Raw genomic sequence first — 6,042 nt, 5'->3', positions numbered from 1 at the left:
ACTTTGACCCTGTACCTCACATTCAGCAGACACATTCCAGCCAATCAGCAGCAGACCCTCCCTTCCAGACCCTCCCACCTACTGGACAGCATCCATTTAAGATGCATTCTGAAGCTGCATTCATTTTTTTTTATTTTAAAACCCACAGGGACTCTTTCTGGCCACAAAAGTGATGGAAAAGTTGTTTCAAGGGGACTAACACCTGGACTGTGGCATTCCGGAGGGGGATCCATGGCAAAACTCCCATGGAAAATAACACAGTTGATGCAGAGTCTGGTTTTAATCCATAAAGGGCAGAAATCACGTAACATTCCTAAATCACAATGGATATGGATTGACACCTGACATATGACATATTGACACCTTGACATATGGATTGACACCTGTCCTCAGAGACCCTGATACACACTGACACAGAGCAGAATAGGGACTATTCCCCCTACATAGGGTCACTTGGCAGATATGGATTGACACCTATCCTAAGGATCCCTGATACACACTGACACAGAGCAGAATAGGGACTATTCCCCCTACATAGGGTCACTTGGCAGATATGGATTGACACCTATCCTAAGGATCCCTGATACACACTGACACAGAGCAGAATAGAGACTGTTCCCCCTACATAGGGTCACTTGGCAGATATGGATTGACACCTATCTTAAGGATCCCTGAAACACACTGACACAGAGCAAAATAGAGACTGTTCCCCCTACATAGGGTCACTTGGCAGGTATGGATTGACACCTGTCCTCAGAGACCATGATACACACTGACACAGAGCAGAATAGAGACTGTTCCCCCTACATAGGGTCACTTGGCAGATATGGCATGGTCGTGGGAGGAGGAGGATGACTTTCACCTCTTCCCCTGTTAGATTCCCGTTGTGCTGTGACATCACTCTTATACGCTGTGTAAAGCATACTTTTTAATTTATTTTGGAAATGCTGCATCCTTTCCGACTTGTAATTCGGTAACATTTCCGCCACTGTCTGCTTATACTGGGGGTCTAGTAGCGTGGACACCCAGTACAGGTCGTTCTCCTTCAGCCTTTTTATATGAGGGTCCCTCAACAGGCACGACAGCATGAAAGACCCCATTTGCACAAGGTTGGATGCCGAGCTACTCATTTCCCGTTCCTCCTCCTCAGTGATCTCAATGAAGGTATGTTCTTCCCCCCAGCCACGTACAACACCACGGGTACCAGATAGGTGACAACGAGCACCCTGGGATGCCTGTTGTGGTTGGTCTTCCTCCTCCTCCTCAAAGCCACATTCCTCCTCTGACTCCTCTTCCTCACAATCCTCTTCCAGCGTTGCCGCAGGTCCAGCAAGCGATGCTGATAAGGCTGTTTCTGGTGGTGATGGTGACCACAGCTCTTCCTCTTCCTCTTCACGCTGATCTACGGCCTGATCCAGCACTCTTCGCAGGGCACGCTCCAGGAAGAAAACAAATGGTATGATGTCGCTGATGGTGCCTTCGGTTCGACTGACTAGGTTCGTCACCTCCTCAAAAGGACGTATGAGCCTACAGGCATTGCGCATGAGCGTCCAGTAACATGGCAAAAAAATTCCCAGCTCCCCAGAGACTGTCCTAGCACCCCAGTCAAACAAATATTCATTAACGGCTTTTTCTTGTTGGAGCAGGCGGTCGAACATTAGGAGTGTTGAATTCCAACGTGTCGGGCTGTCGCAAATCAAGCGCCTCACTGGCATGCTGTTTCGCCGCTGGATATCTGCAAAGTGCGCCATGGCCATGTAGGAACGCCTGAAATGGCCACACACCTTCCTGGCCTGCTTCAGGACGTCCTGTAAGCCTGTGTACTTATGCACAAAGCGTTGTACGATCAGATTACACACGTGCCATGCACGGCACATTTGTCAACTTGCCCAACTTCAATGCCGCCAACAAATTTGTTCCGTTGTCACAAACCACTTTGCCGATATCCAGTTGCTGCAGAGTCAGCCACTTTTCCACCTGTGCATTCAGGGCGGACAGGAGTGCTTGTCCGGTGTGACTCTCTGCTTTCAAGCAAGTCAAACCCAAGACGGCGTGACACTGCCGTATCTGGGATGTGGAATAGTACCTGGGGAGCTGGGGGGGTGCTGTTGATGTGGAGCAAGACACAGCAGCACAAGAGGACTCAGCCGAGGAGGTTATGGAAGAGGATGGAGTAGGAGGAGTAGAGGAGGTGGCAGCAGGCCTGCCTGCAAGTCGTGGCGGTGTCACCAACTCCTCTGCAGAGCCACGCATTCCATGCTTGGCAGCCGCCAGCAGGTTTACCCAATGCGCAGTGTAGGTGATATACCTGCCCTGACCATGCTTTGCAGACCAGGCATCAGTGGTCAGATGGACCCTTGCCCCAACACTGTGTGCCAGACATGCCATTACTTCCTTTTGCACAATCGAGTACAGGTTGGGGATTGCCTTTTGTGAAAAGAAATTTCGTCCGGGTACCTTCCACTGAGGTGTCCCAATAGCTACACATTTTTGGAACACCTCAGACTCCACCAGCTTGTATGGTAAAAGCTTGTGGGCTAATAGTTCAGACAAGCCAGCTGTCAGACGCTGGGCAAGAGGGTGACTTTCTGACATTGGCTTCTTACGCTCAAACATGTCCTTGACAGACACCTGACTGTGGGCAGATGAGCGGGAACTGCTCAAGGCGAGAGACGGAGTGGCGGATGGTTGAGAGGGGGCAAGGAGGACAGCAGTGGTTGACGTGGCTGAAGATGCTGGACCAGGAGGAGGATGGCGGCTTTGAGTTTGTGTGCTGCTTGTACTCATGTGTTGATCCCATAGGCGTTTGTGATGTGCGATCATGTGCCTACGCAAAGCAGTTGTACCTACATGGGTGTTGGACTTCCCACGACTCAGTTTCTTTTGGCACAGGTTGCAAATGGCATCGCTGTTGTCAGAGGCAGACACACAAAACAAATGCCACACTGCTGAGCTCTGCAATGACGGCATTCTGGTGGTGGACACAGCATGCGTTGATTGGCGTGCTGTCGGGCTGACCCCGGGTGCCGATGCATGCTGTCTGACTGTGCCACTAGCTCCTTGCGATGACCTCCCCCTGCTTCCAACTCGTCTCCTCCTCCTCCTCTCTGTCTCCCCATCTGAACTTTCGCCCTGTTCTTCTTCTTGCCGAGCGGGCACCCACGTGACATCCATGGACGCATCGTCATCATCAACCGCTTCACTTGTATCTGACAACTCAGCAAAGGAAGCAGCTGCAGGTACAACATCATCATCATCACACCGTACGTCCATGTGTGTAATGCTGCCTGCCTGAGATATATCCCTGTTATCTACATCCTCAGACTGATGTTCTAGCCCTAAAAGGGCTTTTTGGGGTGTTGTCCTTACAGCAGAGATCAGATGAGTCCTTCAGGACTGTAGTGGACACTGAATACCCTAGCCTAGCTATCAATTTCCCTATCAAATGAGCAGCAGCTACACTTTCCCTCCTCTATCTAAGAATGCAGCTTCAGAATGAATCTAAAATGGATGCTGTACAGGAGGTGGGAGGGTCTGGGAGGTAGGGTCTTCTGCTAATTTTCTGGAATGTGTCTGCTGACCGTGAGGCACAGGGTCAAAGTTTACTCAATGATGACGAATAGGGGGCGGATCAAACCGCGCATGTGTTCGCTCGCCGTGGCGAACGCGAACATGCTATGTTCGCCAGGAACTATTCACCAGCGAACAGTTCGGTACATCACTACTAATGGCAGAACTTCTGGTGAACTCCTGGAGCTCTGGCTGCTCTGGCAGTATTTCCACTTCTGGTCCTTACAAGTATTTCCAGCCCAGTTGAGCAGCAGTGTTAAGTAAGATTATGCCATCTTTACGTTAGCTCTTTAGAGATACATTTGGAGAAACCAGGGACTAAGCAGATGATATGCAGTATACACAAAGTTATGTATTTTGGGTTACTTGGATTATTATTTTTATTACTGGCATTTATCAAGCACCAATATAACAGTACAGTATTGTACAATTAGGGGGTAAAATCAGTGCAATATACACAGACCAATATCAAAGGTAAAGAGGTCCCTGCCCGTGAGTTGAGATATTGCTATTGAAGCTCTTTTATACAATGTGATTAATTAGATAGCCTGTGAGCTAAAGATATAAATGCTTTAAAGGGGATTTGAGACAAAGGGTAGAAGGGGGAATTTGGAAGTGATGGCCAGAGAAATTTAAAGGAAAGTTGCAGTTACTGTCAAAATGTAAAGGGAATAAGGAGGTAATTGAGCAAGATCTCAAGCGGATAAGTGGGCAATGAAGTGCTTAGAGAAAATTAAGAGTCTGGATATTGCTTTGTGGATTGAGGCCTAAAAAACATCAATGGAGATAAGACACAGTTAAATGAAGGTAATTACAGCTAGGAGGGGCAAAGGCTGGTGAGAAAGGGAATGGGTAGAGCAAACACTTATTGTATACAATTGAAGAGTTTACAACCTAGGTTTGTAAATGTTTTAATTGTATATAACATATTAATAACTATATCTACATTAAAGCAGCACAATCACCCTCTTGGGACTTTTCCAAATTCACAAAGAATTCCCAATGGTGATCTTGCTGCTGGTGGTCTGGTGGTGATGGGGAGCTGGTAAAGGTAAGATTTACTTACCTGAACCTGTCACTTGCAGGAGCAGCCATCTTGCTCCAGCAGATCGTCTTCAGCTTCTGGTACTTCAGCATCAGGAATCGACATCACTGCAGTAGTCTTGCGCATGTGAAAGTCAGACAAAGGAAATATGCAGAGACAAATTAGTCCCTACTTTGTCTCTGTATATCTCTTGACTGGTTTGGAATTTCAGTGAAATTCAGGGAGATTCCTAAAAAGTCAAAATCATTCTATCTTTATGAAATTATTACTATTTTCTCAGGGTGTGGGGTGGGGAAGTGGGATGACAGTGCCCCTTTAAATATGAATGAAATACATTTACTGAATAACCATGAATAACTGCATGTACAGAGAACGACAGTGGTAAAGTAGAGGTATAAATGGTGAAAATGTTATAGTAAAAATAACAATATGGTGACCAAGGATAGAATAAATGAGGTAAAGTATCTTCCAAAATTCACTCAATACTTGAAAGTTACATGGAGAGGCAAAATGAAGAGTCTGGGTATTGCTGTGAGCTCATTTTGTGGATTGAGGCCTGAAACTGGGTATGTGGCTAGTAATAATAATATTAATATTAATAATAATAATAATAATAATGATGATGCAAAATATACTCTAAATGGAGAAGGATAATGTTAAATGAGAATAAGGAAAATGCCATGATAAATAGCCAGGAAAAGAAAATTACTAGGTAAGTATGTAATATTAATTTTCCTTATTTCTGGCTAATCATGGCAGCATGCCTTATGGGTAATACCAAAGCTGATAATTGAAAGGGAGGGAAACATTTTAAAATGTAATTGACACAAAACTCCAATTGCTACAAATATCTCATTTTTATTATGCATAGTAACTGCCGATAAGACTCCTTTCCCAAAGGAAGTAGTAGAAGATTGAAGATCCAGTTTGTAGTGCTTAGTGAAGGTTGTTGGAGTGGACTAAGTAGCTGCCCTACAGATGTCATCCGGGGGAACCTCTGTCCAATTAGCCCAAGATGTAGCCAGGTATCTGGTGGTGTGAGCTCTAATTTTGGCTGGAGGAGTTAGCTTGTTGCTTCGGCAGGACTCTGTTATAACAGAAGCTATCCATTGCCTTAAGGTAGAGGATGAGGCTGCTTCTTCTTTACGAAGTCCAGAAAGAAGTACACATTATTTCTTGTTTTTTATGAAGCCAGAGGTTAAAGATAGGTACTTAATTATATGTTCTCTCACATTAAGTTCCTGGTATTTCTCTTCTTCTGGAGAAGATGGGGAAGAACAGAAGGAAAGGAGAACCACTTCTTGAAGCAGATGAAACCTAGATACTACTTTCAGAAGGAAGTCTTCTCAAGGTTTTAGGATCACTCTATCATGAAATATAAGAGTGTGAGAATCATCCCTAGAAAATGCCTGAAGTTCTGAAATAGT

Source organism: Pelobates fuscus, chromosome 10 (assembly GCF_036172605.1).
Source record: "Pelobates fuscus isolate aPelFus1 chromosome 10, aPelFus1.pri, whole genome shotgun sequence".
NCBI lineage: Eukaryota > Metazoa > Chordata > Amphibia > Anura > Pelobatidae > Pelobates > Pelobates fuscus.
Note: the sequence above shows the minus strand (reverse complement) of the source record.